The sequence below is a fragment of the Equus asinus genome, chromosome 7 (assembly GCF_041296235.1).
Source record: "Equus asinus isolate D_3611 breed Donkey chromosome 7, EquAss-T2T_v2, whole genome shotgun sequence".
NCBI classification, from domain to species: domain Eukaryota; kingdom Metazoa; phylum Chordata; class Mammalia; order Perissodactyla; family Equidae; genus Equus; species Equus asinus.
The window spans coordinates 34,867,819-34,894,981 of NC_091796.1; positions in this window are offsets into that span (position 1 = coordinate 34,867,819).

The window sequence follows — 27,163 nt, forward strand, 5'->3', positions numbered from 1 at the left end:
ATGCATTCCCCTTTGGTGGCCTGGGTTCAGTTCCTGGGTGCGGACCTACCTACACCACTTATCTGTCAGTGGCCACATTGTGGCAGTGGCTCACATACAAAAAAGAGGAAGTTAGGCAGCCAGTGTTAGCTCAGTGTGAAACTTCCTCAGCAAAAAAAAAAGCTTTTGCTAAAGGGATTTAGGTCTTAGGGAAAAGCTTCGATATGTATTATACAAAAATTCCTGTAATAAAAATAGTTAATAATGTGTTTGGCATATCAAACAAATCTGACAAATTCTCATATTTCTGTTTTCCTTGAGTTCTACCTACCATCAATGTTGTCATAATGTAGTCAAAATTAATGTGCTATTATAGCAAACAATAATCCAAGACAAATCTCTCCTTCATTAACACAGAGTACTACTAGCAATAATAGCCATGTGTTTATTGAACACTTTATTGTTTATGTTTTTAAAGACAATACTCCATGTCACTGAATTGATTTTAGGGAGAAATATTCAACCCCACTGGAATAATCAGGCACCTAACATCCTTCCTTCAGAACTCATCACTTGATCCACCTGCAACTTGGATAGTTCCTAAACCATTTTGGATATTCTAGTTCCCCCATTTGAATGTATCTTGTTTTGTGCCAATCAATTCCAAATTTCTATCTTACAGCTTTCAGTTTATTTTTTACTCAGTTTCTTTTCCAAGAATCAAGAAACTGGACATCTGTGAATCTGGAATAAGTTTCTTTCCCTTTCTCTCTACCGTTTTATATGCTGGTCCATGTTGAAAGCTGCATGTTAGACATGGTGAATTGGAGTTGAGAAATATTTCATTCAATAATAAAGAATATAAATAACTTTCCTTTGAGATAGGATAATTTAACTATGATTGCTGCTACAGTAAATGTGTATAGAGTCTAAACATAAAAGGAAAAATAAAAATAAACAGTGGTTGGCATGTTGTAGACACTCAATAAATATTTGTTGAGTAGTTGAAAGAATAAATGAAATTTATCTATAACCCAATTCCGATTAGTTTTGTCTGCTCCCTGGGCCTAGGTAACTTCAGGGCTTTTCAGTATCAGTGGTACTCCAGCCAGTACCTGGAGTTGTAAACCAATGCAAGCTGTAAAGAGACAAGTGGAGAAACGGAGGCTTAAAGAAGAAAGTGTTGGATGAAAATTACTCGTCTTTACTGCCATAGAAAGAACATCACGTCTCAATTGTGCCAAACTCCCATATACCGGGTAAACTAAATCCACCAAACAAAAGAGCAGAATTGTCAGAATGATGTTCTGATAGGGAACAAGAAAGCCTTGCTCAAAGAAAAGCCCATTGCTGGGACAATACAGTTTGTCTACAGAGGGTGGGAAAGAAGAAATTGCCACATGAAACAACTGAGCTCTGAGTTTACATTTAAAAGTCCCCATCCTTGGGTGTGTTTGGGACTTCAGTTGGCAGTGTATTCCAAAGAGCTCTCTGCTGGCTTTGATGAATGTGTGGAATTGTCTCCTCGTCTACTCATTACCACTTAAAGAAAAAAAAAGGAGATCTGACAATCCCAGCAATCGTCTTTAGCTTCTGTTGTTTTCCATTAGCAACGGGAGCATATTCTTTTAGTGAAACACAAAAGCTGGTATCCCAGGGCTACCGCTGCGCCTTGCGGCACGTGGGGAGATCCACTCATTCAGAGAGATGCTCGGAAAGGTGGTTAGAGACTGTTTTAGCACTTTATTTGTCCCAATTATCTGCTCCTGCCTATTAGGGTGAATGGAACATCATGGCATTGTTTATCACAGGCTTTATATTCGCTAATAACAGTGTTGTTTATTACCACAAACATGCTGTATGCTGTCGGCTCTGCTTCTGTTAATCCCCACCGCTCTAAGTTCTGTTTGGGGGTTTTATTTTTTCCTTTTTCTTTTATCTTTTTTTCCTTTCCAAAACAAATTAGATCCCACTGAACCAACCAAGTTTCCCACAGCTTGTGATTGTAAAGATGCCTTCTTCAATTGGGCTTCAGGTTGATTGGTTTCAGGCTGAAACCCCTAAAGAAAATAACAGGGTGATACTTACATGCAGGAATGGCTCTCCAGCTATATTTCAATGGCAAGTGCCTGCCTGGGCATTTCCTTCCAGGTGCTCACAGCCTGAATTGCACTAGTTCATGTAACCATCAGAGAAAAGAATGCAGCGAATTGTTGCCGTTAGATCATTTAGGCTTCCCCAAAGTCCTCTTCTTCCAAACACTGTTTTACACAAACATATCCAGGGACTCTATATGGCCTGAGGCCTGCTGAATGTGCTTTTAAAAATGCCCCTCATTTGGGCCTGTAGGAAAGATAGTATCAGTGTAGTCTATTATTCCCGTGACCACGCTGAATTGTGAGAGCTCTCTCAGTGTTGTCACTCTCTGCATATGCTTGCTGCATCCCCATACCTAGGGCCTTATTTAATAAACAATTAAGGTAGAAGATCAATACCTAATCAGAAGGAACAATTCCCTAACTATGCGCGTAGTAAACCGCTCTCTCTCCCTCTCCCTGCTCCCTCTTGAAGAGTGTTTATAATCGGGGGGTACTTAGAGATGTGCAGATGATGAATATGGCAAGGGGCAAGATAGCTCTTGTTCAAACTACATAGACAGGTTGGGAAATGAGGCCGAATAGAACATCTTGTTGAAAAGGTGTGTGCTAATTCACTGCTGGTAATTAGAGACACAAATTTCAAACTGATATTAAGACTCAGGTCCACGTGATTGAGAAATACAGTTTCTTTTGGAAAATAGTCACAGAAACAGATATGCTTATAAAAGACAAGGGAAGAGCATGGTAATAGTAGAAAAATTTGTTCTTTAGACTCAGACAAAGTGACTTTTTCACTCAAGGATCTTGTTTAAGTTAATTTAATTTTTGAGCTTCAGTTTTCTCATTGTAAAATGGAGACTAGAATCATCTAATAACTTTGTTTAATAATAATTAAAAATATAAGTGTAAATACCTGAGTCGTAGAGGGAACTCTCAATGGACTTCACCTTACATACTTGAAATGGAGGTTGGAAAACTGAGGATATATTTTCACCAAATCGGTTATTTGTCTTAAGAGCAAGAGGCAAATCCAGCTAGGTGTATTTAAATGTAACCTGCTTTACCTGCTTGAGAAGGGGAAACAGCTAGAAGAATCATTTTTAAAGCTCAGGCATATGAAGGAGAATAAGGAGGGCTTAATGGATAGGAAAAATAACACAAGGAAACAAGGAAGGAAAATTAAATTCCAAAATGTCAGACACAAGGCAATGACAGTTTTGGGGGTTTTTTTGTTTTTGTAAGGAAGAATAACCCTGAGCTAACATCTGTACCAATCCTCCTCTAGTTTGTACGTGGGATGCTGCCACAGTATGGCTTGATAAACAGTGTATAGGTCTATGCCTGGAATTCAAACCCACAAACCCCAGGGTGCTGAAGTGGAGCATGTGAACTTAAACACTTCACCACCAGGCTGGCCCCATAAGGCCATGACAGTTTTAAAAGTTAAGAGAGAGTTCTGACTTCAGGTAATGATGGAATAGTTTGGTCAAGCAACCCCACTCACAATTATAAAATCTGAAAATATAATTTAAGAACAACTATTTAAATGCAGAAATTTGAGGGATATCTGCCCTTGCAAGGTTGATTGCAGCAGGTCAAGATTTGTGAACTTGCAGCATTTTGTCTGAGGGTACTCCTCAATCATCAGGCACCTCAAGCTGCATTAAGCTAGGCCTGACAGACTTAAAATATCAGAAGGCAGAGTTTGAGGGTGGCGGAAGAGTCAGAAAATTAGGATTGGAATCCTTCAATGCTGGTAACTGACAGGATGAGTCCAAAAATGTGGATATTAAAATTCTTCCAAATCTTTGGCTGACCTTTAAACTGTACATTGAGAAGAGGAGGGGAATTTCTAGGGGGCTTGAAGGCAAGGCAGAAGGAGAAAGGTGAAACAACCAGCTAGACATTCAGAAGAGAGAATTTGGAGTTTGAATCTAGACAAGTTAATATTTTGCTAATACAGAAATCAATCTTCAGGGGAACATGACAGAATTCAGTTTTTACATCTAGGATCCAACAAGCAAAACAAACAAACAAAAAACACACACAAAACAACATTAAGCATACTATGAAAGTAGGAAAACTTAGACCATTTTTTTTTTTTTTTTTAAAGATTTTATTTTTTCCTTTTTCTCCCCAAAGCCCCCCGGTACATAGTTGTATATTCTCTGTTGTGGGTTCTTCTAGTTGTGGCATGTGGGACGCTACCTCAGCGTGGTTCAACGAGCAGTGTCATGTCCGCGCCCAGGATTCGAACCAACGAAACACTGGGCCGCCTGCAGCGGAGCGCGCGAACTTAACCACTCGGCCACGGGGCCAGCCCCAACTTAGACCATATTTAAGAAAAAAATGTTATCAATAGTAATTGAGTCCAGTATCCCCTAGACGCTAAAATTATCGGAAAAGGACATTAAACCAGCTATTACAAATATGTTTAAAATCTTAATAAAGTAAATATATAATGAAAAACAATGAAATATCTCAGATATATTTACATCTGAAAAATATCTGAAATCAGATAGATTTATATCTGATATATCTCAAATATATTTCTATCTCAGCATAGGAAAAGAAACTACAAAATAATCAAATAGAAATTCCTGCATTAAAAATATAATAACTAAAATCTAAAATTAACTTCACGGCATTAGGAGTGGACTTGAAATGAAAAAAGAAAGAATAAATTTACTTAAAAATAGGTTACTGACACATTTTGAAGGACAAAGAAAAAAGACTTACGAAAAAGATCAGACTTGCTGAAATTTGTGACACAATATTAAATAGTCTAATAGATGTGCAAGAAGCTTTAGAAGAAGAGGAGAGAGTAACAATGGGGCAGAAAAAAGTATTTGAAGAAATAATGGCTGAAAACTTACCAAACTTGGTGAAATTCAGAAAGTTCCAGATCCAAGAAACTTAATAAGCTCATAGTTGGAGAACTACAAATAAACTCATACTTAGGCATATCAAAGTCAAATTTTTGAAATTCAAAAATAAAGAGAAAAATCTTAAAATTAACCATACAAAATGATAGATTACATAAAGTAAATCAAAGACAGAAATGATGGTTGGCCTTTCATTAGTAACAGTGGAGGCCCTAATGCTATTAAGTTGCTTTGAAGCATTGAGGAAGGGGGAAAGAGAAAGCTGTCAATCCAGAATTCTGTGTAAAGAAAGATTTATTCTTCTATAATGAAAGTGAAATAAAGGCAGTTTCAAATAAGATTGAAACTAGTACTCAAAGATGAAAGTAAAACAAGGATCATTTTGAATCAACAAAAATTTGGAGAATTCATTATCAGCAGCTGTGCACAAACACACAGGAAAAATGCTAGATACTTCTTCAAGACAGAGAAAAATGGCACCAGATGGAAACTCAAATCTACAAGAAGCAATGATGATCACTAGAAATGACAAATAAGGGGTAAACATAGGAGAATATTTTTCTATTCTTTCTCTAAATTATTTGAAAAATACGACTACTAAAGCAAAAAAGTGTAACACTGTAATGTAGAGTTTAAAATAATGTGGATGTATTGTATATGACACCACCACCATAAAGAATGGGAGTGGTAAATAGAACTATGTTATTAAATTATCTTATATATCACACAAAAAATATACTACCAGTTCTGAACAGATTATCATAAGATAAAAATACATAATTTAATTTTTAGAGCAACTGCTTAATAATGCAAAGATCTGAAGATCTATAACTAAAATATATACACACAAACTGGAATATTGAAAAAAAAGATTAAATACAAGGAAAGCAGAAATGAAAGAACAGAAGAATTAACAAGCAGAGAGGAAATAAAAGTAAACATATTACTTTTATAAGCATATTTATAAACATATTAAAATAAGATAAAAAATAAGCATATTAAAATAAGGAAAGAAAGAAACAGGAAAAATAGAAATTAAATAATAACATGACAATCTCTATCTAATTATATCAATAATTACATTAAGTGTAAGTGGACTAAACATACCACATAAAATACAGAGATAATCAGATTAAAGGGGGAAATAAAGACCCAACAATATGCTGTCTGTGAGGAACGTTTTACATCCACCTACAAAAATAAGGTGAAAAGATATGGATGGAAGAAGACAAACCAATCAAACATTTATCACAAGAAAAGTACAGGCAAGGAGTTTTGCTAGAGATAAAGGATACGTCATAATGAAAACATCAGTCCATCAGACAGTATAATGATGCCAAATGTGTATGTGCTTAATAGCAGAGCTTCACATTTCAAGGAGAAATAATTGTCAATTCAAAAGGGAAAATAGAGAAATCCACAATTGTAGTTGGAGATTTTAAAATCCAACTCTCTCTTGTTGGTGGAATAACTAACCAAAAATCAATTAAGATCAACTGTCAACCACATTGACCAAATTCATATTTGTAGAACTCTACACTCAATAATACAGAACACAGTCTTTTTCCCCCAAGACATCTAGAGTGTTTATCAACGTATACCATATGCTGGACCACAAAGTAAGCCTCTATAACTTTTAAATTATTGAAATTTTCCACTGTCTGTTCTCTTATGACAATAGAATGAATTTAGAAAGCAATAAAAAGATATCTAAAAATACACACAAATATTTGAAAATTAAAAACATATTTATAAATAGCCCATTGGTCAAAGAAGCAATAAGGAGAAAAATTAGAAAATATAATTTCTTAAAGATAATGAAAAATACAACATATCAAACTTTGTGGGGTATAACTAAATTAGCAGCTAAAGAAAAAATAATTAAAAATTATAAACACTTATGCCAGAAAGGAAGAATGGTTTAAAATCAATGACCAAAATTTCCTCTTTAGGAAGCTAGAAAAAGATGAGCAAATTATACCGAAAGTTGAGACAGAACATAATAAAAGTTAAGTACATAAATCAATGGAAGAGAAAACAAACAACAGAGGAAATTAAGACACCTAAAAGTTAGTTCTTTGAAACTACTAGCACGATTAGTGAATACCTATTAAGGCTAATCAGGACAGGGGCTGGCCCGGTGGTGCAGCGGCTAAGGGCTAAGTGTGCACGTTCTGCTCCTTGGCGCCCGGGATTTGCAGGTTCAGATCCCGGGTGCGGACATGGCACCGCTTTGAACGCCATGCTGTCCCACATACAAAGTAAAGGAAGGTGGGCATGGATGTTAGCTCAGGGCCAGGCTTCCTCAGCAAAAGGAGGAGGACTGGAAGTAGTTAGCACAGGGTTAATCTTCCTCAAAAAAAAAAAAAGACTAATCAGGACAAAAGAAAAAAAATTCAAATGTGAGGAATAAAAGAGAGATAGCACTATAGATACTCCAAAGACCAATAAAGAACTATTATGAACAATTTTATCCCATTAAATTCAACAATTTAGATGAAACAAACAAATTGTTTGCTTGTAATGTTTTTTTTCTTGGTTTGGTATTAGAGTAATGCTGGCCTCACAGAATGAGTTAGGCAGTATTCACTCTGCCTGTATTTTCTGGAAGATATTGTAAGAATTGGAATCATTTCTTCCTTAAATGCTAGGTGGTATTTAGCAGTGAAACAGTCTGGACCTGATTTCTTTTGCTTTAGAAGGTAACTAATTATTAATTCAATTTCTGTAACAGTATAGGCCTATTCAGGTTATATATTTATCCTTGTGGAAATTTTGACAGATTTTTGTCTCTTAAAGAATTGATCCATTTCATTTAGGCTATCAAATGTGTGAGCATAGAGTTGCTCATAATATTCCTTTATTATTCTTTTAATGTCCATGTGATCAGTAGTGATACATCCTCTTTTATTTGAGATATTAGTAATTTGCATCTTCTCTCTTGTTTCCTGGTTAGCCTGCCTAGGTTTATCAATTTTACTGATGTTTTCAAACGATCAGGCTTTGGTTTCATTTCCTCTCTCTGTTAATTTCTTGTTTTAATTCCCTCGAAGTCTTCTCTAATTCTTATTTCTTTTCTTCTGCTTGGTTTATGCTTAAGTCATTCTTCTTTCTATGGTTTTCTAAGATGGAAGCTTGTATCATCGACTTTAGATCTCTCTGTTCTATGTCATTGGATGTGAGTATCCAATGCTGTAAATGTCCCTCTATAAATTCGATGCTGCATCCCACAGATTTTGTCATTTTCATTTTGCTAAAATTAATTTTTAGAAATTTTTCTTGAGACTTCTGGGGAATGAGTTATACTGATGTTTCTCTCGATCATAATTGTTCAGTTAAGATTTTTATGTAAATATACATAAATTTTACTTTAAAATAATTTAAAATGAATAATAAGGCAGGGATGTGGGGTAGATTGACATTTTCAACACATAAAATGTTAAAAAAATGGACAGCTAATCTTCGACAAAGGAGCAGAGGGCCTACAATGGAGAAAAGAAAGTCTCTTCAACAAATGGTGCTGGGAAAACTGGACAGCCACATGCAAAAGATTGAAAATTGACCAGTCTTTTTCACCACACACAAAAATAAACTCAAAATGGATCAAAGACCTAAAGATTAGGCCTGAGACAATAAGTCTTTTGGAAGAGAACATAGGCAGTACACTCTTTGACATCAGTTTCAAAAGAATCTTTTCGGACACTGTAACTCCTCAGTTGAGGGAAACAATAGAAAGAATAAACAAATGGGACTTCATCAGACTAAAGAGCTTCTTCAAAGCAAGGGAAAACAGGATTGAAACAAAAAAACAGCTCACTAATTGGGAAAAAATATTTACAAGCCACTTATCCGACAAAGGGTTAATCTCCATAATATACAAAGAACTCACACTGCTTAACAACAAAAAAACAAACAACCCGATCAAAAAATGGGCAGAGGACATGAACAGACATTTCTCAAAAGAAGATATGAATATGGCCAATAGACACATGAAAAGATGTTCATCATCGCTAATCATCAGGGAAATGCAAATCAAAACTACACTAAGATATCACCTTACACCCGTTAGATTGGCAAAAACATCCAAAACCAAGAGCGACAAATGTTGGAGAGGTTGTGGAGAAAAAGGAACCCTCATACACTGTTGGTGGGAATGCAAACTGGTACAGCCACTATGGAAAACAGTATGGAGATTTCTCAAAAAGTTAAAAATAGAAATACCCTATGACCCAGCCATCCCATTACTGGGTATCTATCCTAAGAACCTGATATCAGAAATCTCCAGAGTCTGTTGCACCCCTATGTTCATCGCAGCATTATTTACAATAGCCAAGACGTGGAACCAGCCTACATGCCCAGAAACTGATGATTGGATAAAGAAGATGTGGTATATATACACAATGGAATACTACTCAGCCATAAAAAAAGACAAAATTGGCCCATTCACAACAACGTGGATGGACCTCGAGGGTATTATGTTAAGCGAAATAAGCCAGTCAGAGAAAGACGAACTCTATATGACTCCACTCATAGGTGGAAATTAGTATACTGATAAGGAAATCTGATGGGTGGTTACCAGGGAAAAGGGGGGCTGGGGGGAGGGCACAGAGGGGGAAGTGGTGTACCCACAACATGACTAACAAAAATGTACAACTGAAATCTCACAAGGTTGTAATCTATCATAACATTAATAAAAAAAATAAAATAAAATAAATTAAAAAAAAATGTTAAAAAAAAAAGTTCGAATGAACAAATATCGTCCAGAAAAAAAACACTACAAAAGAGAGGGAAAAGCACCAAACCAATGGAGATATGCATTTGAAATAAACTTTTTCTGAAGGAAGGTTGATCTGCATTTCTGTAAAGTAGTGGTAACATCTTATATTCTATTGTACAATAAAGATAATCCAAGCTTTTCACAGATTTAAGAGAAACTTTTATAGGTTCTTGGGAAACGAATAACTAATTATATATAGTTATAAAGAATGAGGGGTCCCATCCTGTCTGTCCCCCACCCCCATTCCATCATGTGTCCTCCATCCTTCCCTGCTCCTTAACTATAAATTTAAGGTAATAAATAGTGTTCACTCAAGGGTGAAGTGGCTCTTAAAGGGGTGAGAGTGATGTTTCCCATTGTTATGAAAGAAATTCCGCATCAAACCAGGATGAAGTCCCCCTGATCCTGTGACTATGGTAAGTTGCTTCATTTATCTTCACCTCCCTTATGTCATATACAAAAGAGATGATATTCCTAGCATACGGAATTGCTAGTAGAAAAAGTGTATGTGAGAGCAACTAGGGCAATGCCCAGCAACAGCACAGAGCTTGAGATTGTATAAACCAGATCTCATTAAAATATGAATTTAAACTGGCAGCAAAAAGAGAATTAAAAAAAAGCTCAGTTAAAGCTATAAAAGCAATTATATATTTTATGTTACGTTAGTCCTCAAAGAAGAAGAATTAAAAAAATGTAGGGGGTGGAGAGAATAATGGACATGGGATTAGTCATTCATTAGTTTTATTATTTTTTAGGGATGTACTAGACAATGTTCTAGGCTCTGCATTGACAATGAGGAACAAAACAAAGCCCCACTTTCATGGTTCCCGTGCTCTGTTGGGACAAATTGAGTAACCACTCAAATCTTCAGCTAGTTCTACACTAATATTCAACAAATGGATAATATACAAAGCACATCTGATTTTTTCAAAAGAAGAAGTGAGTACAACAACTGATATACTATTCCTGGTTTTTACATTGATAAAATGGAAGTCTTATTTCCTATTATCCTTCCAATATCCAGCACATTTTCTAAACAGTGAGTATTCAATAAATATCACTTAAACAGAAGAGTCTTGGGAAAATACTTCCTTAGATTCCATGCAACTAAGAAAGGAGAGATTTTTACATAGTTAAATGAGCTCTTTTGCACTGGAGAGATGTATTTCCAAATGTCCACCTCTCCCCATGTCAGTTGCTCTAAGTTAGAATGATTGAGTCCAACTGAAAACAAGCTGACCTGTGGTAGCCCCGGGACATGCATGACCCCAGTCAAATACTGCCTTTCCTTCCCTGTACACTTTTGATACAGGCTAAAAGATTAGGCTCCTGCTTTTCTCAGATTGTGTTCCCTTTTCTCACTCCTAAACTTTGCCTGAATCCTGGACTGTTATGTAAGTCTTGAAAATCTTGGGGTTTCTTTTACCCAGAAGTACTTATCTCTGGCTGTTCTAGTCACCATGTGAGATCTGGTTCCAGTCTGGATTTATTGAGCACTGCTAGATAGTAACTCATGTGATTTGGAGGGTCATCATTATAGACTCCTGTATAACCCTTCAGAATGTGCACCTTTTGGCAATGATTCAACATATTCTGCTTAAATGTACCATTCTTTTGATCCTTAGACACTATAATATGAACGGCTGCTCTCCCTACCCCCCGTGCCTGCCCTCCATTATCTACTGCTGAGTCCCCTTAGCTCTGGCTCTCAACAGTCCAACTTCACCCTCTCTCATTCTGAACTACAGAAATTCCACCGTCTAGAACACTGTGATCATTGTGACCGGCAGCTGGCAGTTTCTGTCCAAAGAAAGTATGTGCAATTTCCTCTCAAAAGTATAGTCAAAACAAGTCACATGACCATGCCTGATTGCAAGGGATCAGAAAACAGAATCGAGGGGCTGCCCTGTGGCTGAGTGGTTAAGCTCACACTCTCCGATTCGGCAACCCAGGCTTTCACCTGTTCCAGTCCTGAGCGCAGACCTCGTATCACTCATCAAGCCACGCTGAGGCAGCATCCCACATAGCAGAGCCAAAAGGACCTATAACTAGAATGTACAGCTACGTACTTGGGGGGGCTTTGGGGAGAAGAAGAAAGAAAAAAAAAATTGGCAACAGATGTTAGCTCAGGTGCCAATCTTCAAAAAAGTAAAAAGGAAAACAGAATAGAACACATTTAGTAATTGGAGCTAATGACTACTGGGATAGAAAATTGTTCATGATTTGTAGTTAAGCACGAGATGTAGGGTGCTGTAGGTGCTCCCCCCCCACAAATAACACACAAATAAATAAATAACAAAACCCAAAATAACATAACCAAGTAATTTTGACTATGTAGAGACATGAGACTGGTGAGATGCCACAGTGTGGACAGAGTTGGAACCCGTGTGGGGAAGAATGCGAGTGATTTCTTTCATCTTGCCTATGCTTTTTTTCTAAATTTTGTGTAATAAATATGTGTTGTGGATAAATTGTTATTTTTAATAAGAAACACACACACCTTCCTTCCCCCCATAACAGCTCTAAGGGAGAGAGAGTATAATATTTATATTACGTATATTACATATCTGCATTATATATTATGTAAATAATATATATATTTATGTAAAAAAGTGTCCTAACTTGGAACAATTACTTAGACTCGAAGGAAGATTCCAATACAGAATTAACATAAAATGATAGAAACTTGTTCCTATAACGGAATAATCAAAAAGAATAAAATGATGCTTACAATAAAGACTTATTAAGGAAACATAAAGGCTTTTTATAGCTTTGCTTGGAATGGGCAGCTTAAATTAACATTAAGAGGAAAGAGCAGTATAGAAAACTAGTCGTATTCTATATTGCTTCATTCTTTTCAATTAAGGATAATTATTTTAAAACATGAAAACATAAAACATATTTGCAAGAAAATCTTAAAACCAAAAATTTGCTGGAAAGAATGAAAGAGTTTATATTTGCCACAGATTAACTTAAATCTGTCATTAAGTACTGCACTTCAAAGTATTGAGAGAATTGATAGATAGGTTATAAAATCAATATTGGTCATCTCTGAAGAATTTTCGAGAATGGAAGAGAAGCAGAAGAATTAAGGTGATCACACATGAATCTAATTGCCACAAAAGGAGACAAAAACAGCATGACTAAGGTCATTTCTGTCTAGGGCAAAGCATCACAAAGCAATGGTGGATCTCATAACTTTTATTGTTTTTTTGTTTCTCGAAATCTTGGCAAAAAGTTTATGATTTTGACATTGGCAAGGTCAATTCCATGTGCTATAATGTTTCATATTCTTTATTATTGTGTGTGTCTTTGAGTTATCAGGATCTTAAGAATGGGCATGAGGAGAGCGGGATTCATGACTATTGTTCATCTTCCCCTGTCCAACACTATAATTATGAAGGAAAAACATTGAATTTACAAACTACAAATAAGTGAGTTCGACGTTGACCTCAATTAACATTTATTACCATCATCATATTTATCATTGTTAAGTATACTTATTAAAATAAATCATTGAGTTTAATAAAGAATAACTAGTTTCAGACTTACTCTGTTTCCTTAAATGCTACTTTTACTTGTTGAGTACATCAGAGAAATACTAGATGATTTATGTACATATTTCAACAAGATGTTGATCAGCTTCAAGCACCACATGACATCATTTTAGAAAAATATGAAAACATGAATTGGATTATTTTGAAAATGAATTATAACTGGCTGACTGCATGCTGATTAAAGTGGTAATTTCAACTTGGTAGAGAATTGTTCTTAGTCTGTTCCAGATCTCTAAGCTAGCCTTTTGTGCATAAATGTTAATGACCTAAAAAAAGGCCAGTTCACAGATAGTTGAAAGCTGAAAATAGGTAGAAAACATCATATGATAAAATCCAATCCAAATCTGATGGGTAGAATTTGATTAAATATATTTAATAAAAATAAATTTAAGTTATGATTTAATCCCCTACTCTCTCCATCCTTAGTACTATCCTGAAACCTATACAGTTTTGAAAAGGGCTTAATTTTTTTTTTTTTTGAGGAAGATTGCCCTGAGCTAACATCCATTGCCAATCTTTCTCTCTCTTCTTTTTTTGTTGCTTGAGGAAAATTAGCCCTGAGCTAACATATGTGCTACGCTTCCTTTACTTTATATGTGGGATGCCTCCACAGCATGGCTGATGAGTGGAGTAGGTCCACACCTAAGATCCTAAACTGTGAACCTGGGCCACTGAAGTGGGCTTAATATTTTATTAATAGGAAGCCAAATATGAGGAGGCAATATAATGTATTGTGATTTTTAAAAATCTGGGTTTTTTTTTTAAAGATTGGCACCTGAGCTAACAACTGTTTCCAATCTTCTTTTTTCCTTCTTCTTCTCCGCAAAGCCCCCCAGTATATAGTTGCATATTCTAGTTGTGAGTCCCTCTGGTTGTGCTATGAGGGTTGCCGCCTCAGCATGGCCTGAAGAGAGGTGCCATGTCCTCGCTTGGCATCTGAACTGGTGAAACCCTGGGCCACCAAACTGGGGTACATGAAATTAACCACTCAGCCATGGGGCCAGCCCCTGGTGTTTTGATTTTATAAAAATGATCGTTTAATTCATACTTTCCTCTTTTGGGTTTTAATCAGCTTAAACCAGAAGACAATCTGTTTTTAAGTACTTGTTGGAGGAAGTCATTGAGAAGAAGTGACCACTGGTTGACTCATGAGCTAGACCTAGGCAAGCAGAGGCTCCTCACCCCCTCCCCTGTACTTGGAATGTGTGCTTTACCCACCATTCCCACAGCGGCAGCCATTTTCAAGACAGCCTTAAGAAATCAATGTGTTGTTGAGACCATCTGGACAGTATGTTATGGAACACAGTTAAGGCCTCTATATAAAATTTTAAGATTCTGGTGGGCAAGCACTAAGATCTACTCATCTTCTGGCCACCCAAGACAACCCTCTGAAGTTCCCTTGCTTATTAAACCTGTCACCTACTGATCTGGATTGGTCTGCCTCTTTCTTTGGTCTCTTCTTGCCCTCCATGGATGGGGCCAGTTTCAGTTTTCACCCAGGAAGCTCCTGAGTTTGTGAACCAACAGTACTACACTGCTGTGCAAGTATTCATAAATACTGAGAAGGTGGAGGTGCTTCAGCATTATATTCTATGACAACTGATTAAAGGAAGCAGAGGTGCCAACTCTGAAGAATCAGAGCCTAAAGGTCATGCAACGGTGATCTGAAATTACCTGAAGAGCTATAGTGTAAATCAAATATAGCTTCTATAAGCATATCTAGGTTTGATTAGTCATAGTCACAGAAAGGATAGGATTCTGGTTCAATAAAAAAAAAATATTCAATAATTAATGTCTAAATTGGAATCTGCTTTCTTAAAAGAAAATAATATTTTCAGTCTCCTCATGTTTTTATGAAGTCTTTATGCACATTGTCAAAGATGTTGAAGAGGAACTTACATTACTCGGGGATATAGGATATAGCATGGTGACTATAGTTAATAATACTGTACTGTAAATTTGAAAGTTCCTAAGAGAGTAGATCTTAAAAATTCTTATGGCAAGAAAAAACATTTGAACTATGTATGGTGACAGATGTTACTTAGACTATTGTGGTGATCCTTTTGCGATATATACAAATAACAAATCATTATGTTGTACATTTGAAACAAATAGAATGCTATATGTCAATTATACCTCAATAAATGTTTTTGTTTTCATTTTAAAAATGATCATTTTCCTCAGAGACATACTACCACAGAGCACAGGTTATCCATAATAAAAGCACAGGTTATCCATAATAAAACCAGCAATGTGATGGTAGAAGATTGTCGTTAAATCTAACTTCTAGAAAACAAAGCAAATTTCATTCCTCTGGCTTATTTTCTTTCTTTTTTTTTTTGTATTCTTTGTATTTGTTTATTTGTTTCTTTTATTGCTTTCTGGATTACCCAAGTAAGATATGAATATAATTTTATTGTAAAAATAAAAAAAAAAAAGAAGAATTTATATATTCAATATGGTGGAGGTAGGAGGGTAGGGAGAGAACTTGACACAGATAACTTATGAAATATCTCCCAATCTTGCAATCCTCTTAGAAATTTTACAGTTTTTCTCCCAAAGAGTTCAATTAACAATTTGAGAAGAGCTGTAGAGGCTTAGCATTATTGTTTCATAACTGATATAAGAGAAATCCAAAGACTGAGTAATAGATGGCAAATGACAGAATATACTAGTATAAGAGCAAAAGCTGGATTTGCTGCTTTTGATTAACCAGTTGTTAACTTAAGGAATACGGCTGTGACTTGCATTCTATAAGGGAAACTGGAACTTTTGAGCCAATACATCTGATTTGTCTTTGAAATATAGACCGACTTGTTTCCCTATGAAGTCTAATACACTGGGAAGTAAATAATAACTCTCAAATTGGACTAAAATTCTCCAAGTAGTCCTTCTGGGTTGGTGAAGATTTCTGTGTACTTTATTAGTGAGAAGAGTAATTCTATTTCCAATAAAACTATCTCTCTATATGACTGGAAACTGTGTCAGTGTTTGAGGGATGACATAGCTTCTGAATGTGAAATTCTAAGACATAAGAACATAAACTGGGGCAATCCTGTCTGGAGCAAACTTGGAGTAGTTTAGCAATCAGGAGAAGTCAATTTTTGCCTTCAGCCAATCACAAACGAGTTGAGCTCTCATGGAAAATCATGTAACTTCTATAAAGATATTGGACTAAATAATCAATGCCTCTGCCTAACAATAATCTAATGCTTTATTGTTTTGCATAAAATTGTTTGCTATCAGGATCTGAAACAAATATCACAAACTGATGGTCTATAGAATAGATCTCCTTCACAGATGTGCTCTGCTGTCTCTTTCCCCTCATACAACTTTCAAGGAATCTGAATTAGAAAACAACATTAACAAATTAGGACTACTGTACCAACTTTTTGACATGATATAACTCCATCAAAGAAGTGGCCATCCCACTGTATTCACAAGTCACACCACACTCAATTAGAGGGGATGATACAGGACATCTATGCCAGGGAATGCGAATTTCTGGGAGCTATCTTAGAATTCTGCCTGCTATAGAAAGGAACCTTTAATTTTGAGGATTTGAAATACACTTTAGTGTTCAGATCCTAGTTCCTTCTCTGGGTGCCAGTTTCATAATCTGCAAAATGGAGATATAATACCAAACCTCATGGCTTGGGAAGAGAGAAGAAGAGAGAACTCAGCACAGAGATAGACCTGCTAAAATTCTTGCTGCAATTACTTTACATTTGGTTGAATTATTGTAGATTGACCAGCAGAACTTTTCACTCTGAAATTATAAAAGACAATCTAACATTAAACTTTTTCTAAGATGGAAGCCATGAAATTTAAGTTTCTGTTCTGATTGCCACAAACTAGCTTGTCATTGACATTGAGCGTTATTTGCAGAAGAGGCCTCAGAAGTTTATTGCAGAATAAAATCAGATAATTGATAGGGGACTCAGCATGCTATGGTTGTTATTAGTTTTGGGAAACATATGCATATGAAACATATATATATATTAATTTGGTCCATTACTTCTTGTGACTTAATAACTTAGGATCTCCCAATGGGCTTAGATGTTTTATCTCCCTTAGGCTGGAAATCCTAATGTTATAATCATCCTGATTTGGGAGCTGGAGATTTAAATTTCCTTCCTTATTTATCATTTTTTGTGAAGACACTTTTGAGCACCTATTCAGGTCATTATATGAATAGCATCTTAGAGTTAAAAGCACATTTAAGCCACTCAAGTCTACCCACTCCTATTGGATAAGAATAGTGAGCATCAAAGAAGAGAAGTTAATTAAGCTAGGATTGAAATGCACATTCTTCTCATTTCCTCTCTCCAGCATGAACTGTTGGGATTCACCCCTGGCCTTCAGAAAGAGACAGTTGGTTGTCCACAGTAGGTAACAAAGATCTTGTGAGGCTGTGCAACAATTTTTCAATCCCTTCTCCTTAAGGCATCTTTGTTGAGCCTTTCTGAATGTAGGGGCTGCTTGGAATCCTGCTGTCCATTCAGAACCAGAGGAAATCTTCAGAAGAAGGTTTGGTGACTGTTACGTGACTGTCTCTTACTATCTTTTATCTGTCGTAGCCTACCTGTGAGCAGGAGCTGTTTATCTAAGTCTTCCTTCATAGAAGTTGTTTTTTTGTCTTCTGCAGCAAAGGACTTCCATATATCTTTTAAGAGAATTATACACTGATGAATTCACTGGATCCCCACAAGAACTCTGTGTATAGTCAAGATTAGGTATCATTTCCATCTTACAGAGAAAGAAAATAAGGCAGACTAACTTGTTCAAAACTAATAGAACACATAAACCACAAGACTAGAACTGCAATTAAAGTTTCCCTGATAAATTCTGTGTAATTTCTGCTATTCTGCTTTTGGATGTAGGGTCTGTCTTAAAGCTACTACCTTACTATCATCTATGTAGATCAAAATGACAAAGCAACTTCTCAAAACTTTTTTCAGCTTGTATTTTATCTACTGGTTGAGTCTTTATTTCTATACTAGAAAACTCATTTTCCTGAATTAACTGTATGAATTCCTTAATTCAGCACAATTATCAATTAATTTACTAAAAAGGTAGTTTATATGATCCTTTGCCTTAAATGCAATTACATTCAAATGTAGATTGCATGCAATACTGAAAAGAAAATCTCCCAGATAACACTGATTATTCATCGAGTTACCATGAAATATGGAGTGGATCCTACAATTACTAAGGTAACTCCATTTATCTACATGGTAATTCTCAACAATGCTAAGTTCTATTGGCCATTTGTAGGTTGATACTGTTATATAGTACTAACAGATGTTAAATTAGTTTATAAAAACACCTAGGAACAACTGTAGCAGCAGATTGCTTGTAAGTAATAGGCAAGATTATAAAATTCAGATAACATGAAATGCAATAGGTTTATACTGAGACAAAGAAAAAGTACATATAAATATTAGAGACAAGGTGTTGAATGGACCAAATTAAGATAAAACCAAAACAAATGGGTTCAATATAGGTTAATAACATTAATAACAACGATAGTTCAGTAGTTACCTTACTGCTAGGGAACTTCTGTGTATCTTTCATCTATTTTTCAGATGTTGCTACTATATATTCCTTTGAAATTCCTGATAGTGTTTCCTACATACAAATGTATGTGTCATATATAGAAAATTAGCAATTCTTGAAAAACAATGAATAATATTTATCTGGAAATTAGGGGGTTGTAAAAAGTTCCATATTCCCTCAAACCTTATGAATAAGTTGGTTGCTATAGTCAGTGAAATTGGGATATTTCCATCATATTCTAATGGAAACACTAGTGCCACCTTCACAGAAACAACACTTCAATATAATGAGGCTGGATTTGATTCCATTTTATTTCTCTTCAGAGATTGAGTTATGCAATAGTAACAATAACACAACAAATGCTTAAAAACAAAACAAAAAGAAGGAAGCATTTCTATCCTCCAGAAGTTTTTGTACTCCACATTAGTTTAAATAAAATTGAAATTTCTCAACCATAATTACAGATTACTTAAGATAAACATTGCTATGAGGGAGGACATTTTTGGGAGATGGTATTAATTGTATTTCCCTGGAAAAATATGCCAGAATCTTTGATGAAAAATATATGTTCTTGCTGAAAACTTAATTAACAAGAATTTTTGATATCTGGATTTACAGGGGAAGAGAGAGAGGTCCTTTTGGTGTGAATTTTGAAAAATTACAGAGTGGATTTTAAACAGCATTTTAATTCTGTTCAGTAAAATCATTTATTACTCCTGCTACAAAAGAGCCAGCCCTGTTGATTCTCAATGCTTTTTAATGCATTGTGACTGGCATTACAATGACTGACGCAACACAATGAGTGGAGGAAAAAGTTCTCTCTCCCTCTCTCTCCGATCAATATGCTGGAAGAAAATGTCACAGACTCCATTGAAGGTAATAGGTTTAGATCACCATTACACTTTCTATTCAATGAGCTGAGGCTGTTTGGACCATTTCTGTTGGAAAATTCACCTGTTTGAAAAGATTCATTTTATTCAATGCAGAAGAACAAACCAGAAGATCAGCGAGCCTGCTACACCTCCAGCTTCTGCCATTCTTCTCTTCTGTTGCAGATGCATTCGAGTACCAGTTACACAGCCAGGTCTAATTGAAATACTTGAAAATCTCAGAAGCAGAGCCATTGAGAAAAGGTAGTAGACAAAGCAGGCATAAATTTTCCTCTGTTACCTTTGCCCTGCTTTTCAGCACTCCTTCTTCCTATTCCATCCTGTATGTGGTGCCTTCCTAGTCCCCTCCAAGACTTCTCCAAACCCTCCGTCACGATACTCCATGCTAGGCTGCTGTTTGCAAGAAGCTCTGGCCTAAGGTCATCCCATTCCTCCTAATATCCCTGTCCTGGGACCAGTCCCATGATCCATGGCTCTGCTAGGTGATTGAAATGATACAATGCCTAGATTCAGATGTTCTTGCAAATACTGGAGTAATGGCTTATCCCCTTCAGATACTCCTGCACATTATAAGATAATCATCTCATCCTTAGTGAGTACTTCTTCCAAGGGGCTTAGGAGAAGGAAACAACTTTTTCCATCTTTCTGCAATTCTGACTCCAAGATATTAGGTAGCAGAATTATGCCTCATTCTTTCATCTAATAATAAATGGTATTGATGAGGGGTATCTTGAGTGGGTGGGTGGGGGTCTGTGGTTAACCCACAAACTCCATCAGCCTCTCTACTTCCATTATTTTATGTGGCTGTTTTTTCAGTTTTTATGTAAAGTGATATGCAAATGCAGCTTCAAATCATCCCTCTAAACATTTGCCATCCTTAAGTCTGATCTGGAACCAACACTAGATATGTCCAGATATTTCTCTTCTAGAATCTGAAAACACATGATTGTCAGAGTTGGTTATAACCTCTTTTTTTTTTAAGGTAATGTTTCCTGGTGGTTAACATCCAAGATCAGTCAACATGTAAGTTTTGAGTCTCAGCTTGGTGACTTATTAGAAGTATGACCATGGCAAGTTAACATTAAGGCCTAGTTGCTTCACCTACCAAACCTCTAGATACTGTATGATTTTTAGGGATAGAATGCTTACCTTAGAGTGGCTGTAGAGTTGGAAAAAAATGATGTACGTAAAACATTTAAAGTACTTACCAAATATCTCGCCTTGTAAATATCTATTTCTTACAATTATTTTAGTACTTTCGTGAATAAAATCATTAAAATAATCAAGCCCCTAAGATGTTTATATGAATGAGTTTATTGGAGTTCTTTTATCTGATGAACAATGGTCACTTTGGAATTCAGAGCACTCACATTAAAGAGCACAAATGGAATAGTGGGGGGAAAATGAGGGAAATGGGGACAGAGTCAACAGGGCCCCACTTTCTCCCAAGACAGATATTGAGAGAACAACTATGGAACACATTCCAACCAATCAAAGAAGGCATAAAACTTAGTTGTTAAGAAAAGCACTTTGGCATTGTCATCCTATGAGTGATGTTTTTGCTGGGTAAGAGATGATTAAAGGTTCGGATTCCAAAGTTCTGGACGTCCTTAGGCCCTCAAATCATTTAACCAAGCAAAGAGAATTCTCATGCTAACAAGGGCAAAAAAATGGATTCCCCAGTTTACAGAGGACACCAAACTGAAGAAAATTGTCAGCATAACATTTAAATTACTTTTTTGATAAGCTTGGCTATTTACAAATCATCAGACAATTACATCTTCCAAAAACTATTTAGCATCAATTCACTCGGCCTTTTCAACAGTGCACTTGACTAATTCCAAATAAATTGAAAAAAATTACCTTGCGGATTGCAAGAAACTGACCAAAAACAATTGCTGGGGTTTTAAATTATATGTTATTAAGCAAAAGAGTTTTATTCTGCTTCATCACCCATGTCCCAAATATTAACCCCTTAGAACAAAGAGAAGACAAGCAATGAATACACAACCTAAGACCAAGCTCCATCTTAAGAATTCTTATTAAACAATGTTCATGATTATTTGTATGTTACATTCAATGGCATGCTGTGAGGTCATTCCCTAACATGCCTCTGGCCCGGCAATTCCCGATTATTAACTGTAATCTCCTTAGTAGAAGATAAATTAGAACTTGCAGAATGATGGTAATAGGGGATCCAAATCTAGACAGTGAAATTATTGAAGTTGATTCCTTTCCACAGACACTCTCAGAGGTCCTCAGGACTCCACTTCTTAAAACACCTAGTGAGCTCTCTCCTAACACTTATTGCAAGGAAGGCATCTGTGAGGGAAGAATTTCATCCTGAAATCATAGAGTTTGGACAACAGCTTCATCTAAGGAAGTCCTGAGGTCAGAGAGCAGTACTGGTTTCTGGGGATCAAGTTGCTAAATGCTGCCTCAATATACCCAGATCTCAGGTGTGTATACCTGAATTGGGTGTGGAGTATTTTGTACTCAAATATAGAATACTCCTTCTCCTCAATATGTCTCAGTCACTCCCCCAATCAGTTGGCATTTAATCAGAGAAGGCTTTTTCAATTATGTTAGCTTCAGCATTCCCTAATGAGAAAAATAAGACTGTTCACTTAAAAATAAATAGTATATAATATAAACTCAAATAGTAGTAGTAAATAAGTCCATGGTTTATGTTTTGTCTGGGCCCTCTTTTTCCATTCTCCATTTGCTTTTGCAAATGATGCCCTTCTCTACATAAAGACTAAGGTGGCTGCACCAACAATTCCCTTGATTCAGTGCACAATTTTCCACATAGCCTTGTCCTTGAGCATGCACATCCTTGTGAGCTGGACTAATCTGGTGTGGTGTTTGGTGTAAACCATTGAGGTGATGAATTCTTCTTCATCAAAGAGATGGGAATGTCAAAAGTCTTGATAGATATAATGTCCATCAAAGATGTGTTAAAATCCAGTCAAAGAAAGAAATTCACAGGGTATTGAGAGCAGAGATACAAGTGTAAGAGAGAGCTTGGTAAAAAAAAGCCACCTACCACATCGACTTCTCCAGGTTCTATTCTGCTCCCAAAGAAAAGGGGCTTCTGAGGGGTAAGAAGTCTTTGGCTAAATGATACATAACATTTCTGCCCTGTAAATCAGGGCCATGTGGGGCCTTGAGAAAGGTGAAAAGATTGCCATTGCTCCAGTTCATCCCTTCTATCAGGGGGATGACATTATAGGACAGTGATTAAGTAAAGAGGTATTAACAGTCCAGTGGCCAAAAATCCTCCACTGAGGACAGTTTTGGGCAAAAGTAATTAATTTGATTTACAACAGCTACTGGTCCTAGAATACACTTGAGCCTCCTGTCTCTCTGTAATTGTTAAAAAGAAAAAGAGAGGGAGAGCACAGAGACAAGTTTTAACCCTTTGTTAGTTAGAGCACAGTTGTCATTCTTATCTTAGTAGTTATTTTATCCACTATATAGTCCTAGGTTTAATTTCATTCAAAAGTCATAATAGTCTCCTAGCTGAAGCGCTTACGACTGATCATTAATTTAGCTTTAGGGCATGAAGACTAAAGAAAAAAGATACCAATTAAATTTCAATTGGCTATTTTTTAAAGCTGCAAACAACAGAATCCCCATTTCAATTTAATTAACTGGGAGAGGAGTTAAAGAAACAGAAAACTTGTGCTTTCATATTTTGTACTTGTATTTCCATATTTTTTCAAAGAAACTTCTTTTCTAGATAAACAGGAATTGAACATCAAAAACCAATAAGAAAACAAGTAATACTGACAACATAGGACCATTATCATTGCCATTATTACAAATTTGTATTATATTTTGCCAGACACCCAAACAATAGCTTCTGTGATAGTAAGGTACGCTCTATTTTCTTTTTTGTTCAGTTAGAAGCCACCTGGAAAGACAGAGATCTGTGCTTCCCATGCAGCCTGAAAATTTGTCAAACTATTCCAGAGAGAAACTCAAAAATGACATTTTTCAGTGCATGAAAGAGGTTATTCCTTGTAGAGGAAAGAATATTCCTCTATTGATAAAAAGTGAAGCGCAAGAAAGAGGAAGGAAATGAATGCAGAAAATTATTTTCCTTTAAGCTGTGCAGCTCATTTTCTTCCTTTCTTTTCTCTTTCATTTTCCTGTCAGGCCAATGCCAGCTTTATGCTTAGGTATAGTGTTCAGAACAACCAAATAATATGATATGAGGCTTACAGGTCTCTTCTTTGGCCTAAAACAAAACTGTAATTTCCACCATTACTGCTAACTTTTCAGAAACTCTCCGAATGCAAAAGTCGTACCAGAAATACAAAGTAGTAATAATCTCAATTTGTTTATTGGGTACTTAGAGGATAGTAAGGATCTGAGGAAATAGTAGTTTTTGTTCTTCAGGGGTTTAATTGGATAAGTATCTGGTAAGTGTGTTGCTGCTTTTAGGGTACTAGAAGAGAGCATGAGGTGGAGGTACTTGGATGTGGAGATGAGAAACCCAGCAATAGTAGAGTTGAAAGATTCTATCTGTCTATCTATCTATCTATCGATTGATCGATCTATCGGTCTATTGATCTATCTATATGTATCTCTGTCATGTATCTACCTATCTTCCTGAAGAAAGAACGAAGAAAAAAGAAACTTTATGTGCAATGCTGGGGACTGAGTACATACAGAATACATGCTAGATGAATTGATGTATTTATGGATTAATAATAATAAAAAAAATGTGGACCCACTCTCAATAATCTCACACCTTCTTTCACACTTGGCAGAATTTCAGTTTAAAGACAGAACTCAAAGTCTCTAAGTTCCACTATGAGAAGTTGTGTTTTCAGTGCCCACAACCTGCAGTGGTCTTTTTCCTCAAAGACCAGATAGGTTGTATTAGAAAATGGAGACCCTGTGCAATGTCCACCATGGAGCTGTGACTGCAGGAATTACCAGCTCTCAAAGCCTTACTTAGCTTATCCGGATGAATTTGCAAATATTTATTGTGCCCCTTCACTGCTAGATTCCAGCCTAGACAGTGAGAATACATTAGTGAACAAACCAAAGGCCCTGCTAGTCCAGGGACAGAGCCAACAAATGGATCAACATGTAAATATATGTCAACATGAGACAGTTTTGGAGAAAAAAAAAAGCCAGGTGAAGGGATTGGCTGCTAGGGCAGGGCCTGTGGCTTTCTTTATGGAAGTTAACAAAGGTCTTCCTGATAAGGTTTGATCTAAGAAGAGAACTGAATGACTTGAAGAAATCCAATGGGGGTGAGCCTTGGAAGCACCAAGGCCTGTGGTGGGAACAAGTTTGATATTTCTTTCAGTAAACTGAGGAGACAATTGTATACAGAGCATGGAGAGGAAAGGGGAAGGTGATAGGAAATGAGCACGGGGCTTAGGAAGGATATGGAAGAGGAAAGTCAGATTCTACCCAGTGGGTTTTATAGCCGTTGAAAGAACTCTGCTATTCCTAGGCATGAGAAGAGAAATTACTGGAGAGTTTTACGCTGAAGATGAATTTGATTGTGTTCACATCTGATGCAAACATGAATAATAAGCACATCTACATCTGGACTATTATGAAAATGTATTAAAGTAATACCTAAAAAGCCAGCACATAAAAATTGCCAGCAGTCTTGATCAGTGCCTGCTAAGTCTAAACGTGCGAATTGTAAACCCTGTTCCGTGGGCTCATCTGCCTTGTTAGTGTTCTTTTCTAAGTGAGCTTTACCTCCCAAATAACCTGTAAACTCATTGAAAACAGGGCCTGTTTTGTACCTCTTTTTCTGTCAAAGAAGCTAGATTTACACAGTGTGGCTGACTTAGATTTTTATGAAACGATTGGTAATTATAAGTATTAATAAAAATATCTAACTGTTAGGCATCAGTTCCCAGTGCAAGCAAGTCTTATTGTTGGTGGGAGGGAATATACAAGCAAGGCTGGGAAAATTCTCCTTGTGAGAATCAGAGCAGACCATCCCCTGGTAATTACTCATCAGAAGCTTATAGGAAAAAGTCTTTTATTCCAAATTTCCTTCAAAGCATCTAGCAAAAAATCAGATATAATTTTAAACCATGTGTCTTACAATTGTTTAGTGAGATTGTAGATGAAAAGAAATAATCTCACAGTACATATGCAAATTTTTACCAACTCAGTGAAAATATTCTTCCCCTGCCCCATTCAGAACCAGAGTCTTTAATTTGAAGTTACTCTTTCTGAATTAGGTCAAATTATGTCTTGACTACACATGGTATACTCAGAAGGTCTGAAAGGATGCAGCAGGCATATGAATAGTCCCCCTGCCTGGGGCCACATGTGATAGGGGACAGAACATTGAATCCCAGTCACAGGATGCAGGTTCTAGGCTGACCTCTTCTACTTTGGGCAACAGGACCCAGGCTGGGCCGTATTGCCCAGTTTCTTCAACTACAAAAGCAGGTACATGTTTTATGCTGTGTAGAAAATCACAGGGTTGTGGTGATAACCAAGCATGAAAATCCGTTCGAAACCACTTCTTAAGCTGTCTCAGGGAGTCAGGGTACTCCATCCCCCAAATAAAGCATACATATTTAGGCAAACAAATGTGCAGGTATTAAATGCTATAGTAAATGTTTTTAAAAAGAGTGATTAATATGCACTGTAGTAATCAGAGGAAGCTACCTGAGGCAGGCGAGCTTTAAGACGGACTGAAGAGTCACAATTTTCCAACTTTACTTTGTAATTCAATATCAGGCTGTTGGTGAAGTTACTCTGTAGCTTCATTTGACTTGCTCACTTTGTCTTCTTTCTTAGTCTTTATCTTTTAACAATTCCAGTTACACGTTGCATCCTATTTTTTAAATTAATTTAGCTAACAGGATCTGATTTGTTGTTTTACATATTTCTCAAATTTCTTCCTTTTTCCAGACATTCTTGAGTTTTTTATTTTTCTCCTCTTTCATCTGAGTTTCCTAGACCCTGCAGATTCAAGGATGTACCACCTCTCACACCTGCCCTTAGAAATTCTGCCAAGAGTCCTAGTTTTTATAAGCACTGTCTATCTCAGGCAGCCATTTTGCACTTCATGCTTCCCTCATTAGCGTGCTAGAAATGTAGCTGATTGCCTCTGTGGCCCCTTAATTAAAGACAATTAAAAGTTGCTGGGTTACCATGGGGATGACTGATTACCCAGTGGAGTTCACATTTGAGAAGATGAACCCTCAATAGTCCTCTTGCATGAGAAACAAGGACTTAGCCCTCAGGCCCCTTTATTTCATTCCCACAGTACTAGGAAGTTACCTAAGCTTTTATTAAGGTTAGAACTCCAGGTCCCTTTTTGAATGGAGTCATACTACAAAACAATTTCTCAAGTGTCTCTTTATTCCCCTCTCTCAGGCCCCTTCTTGAATCTATCACAGAATGGTAGGGATAGAAA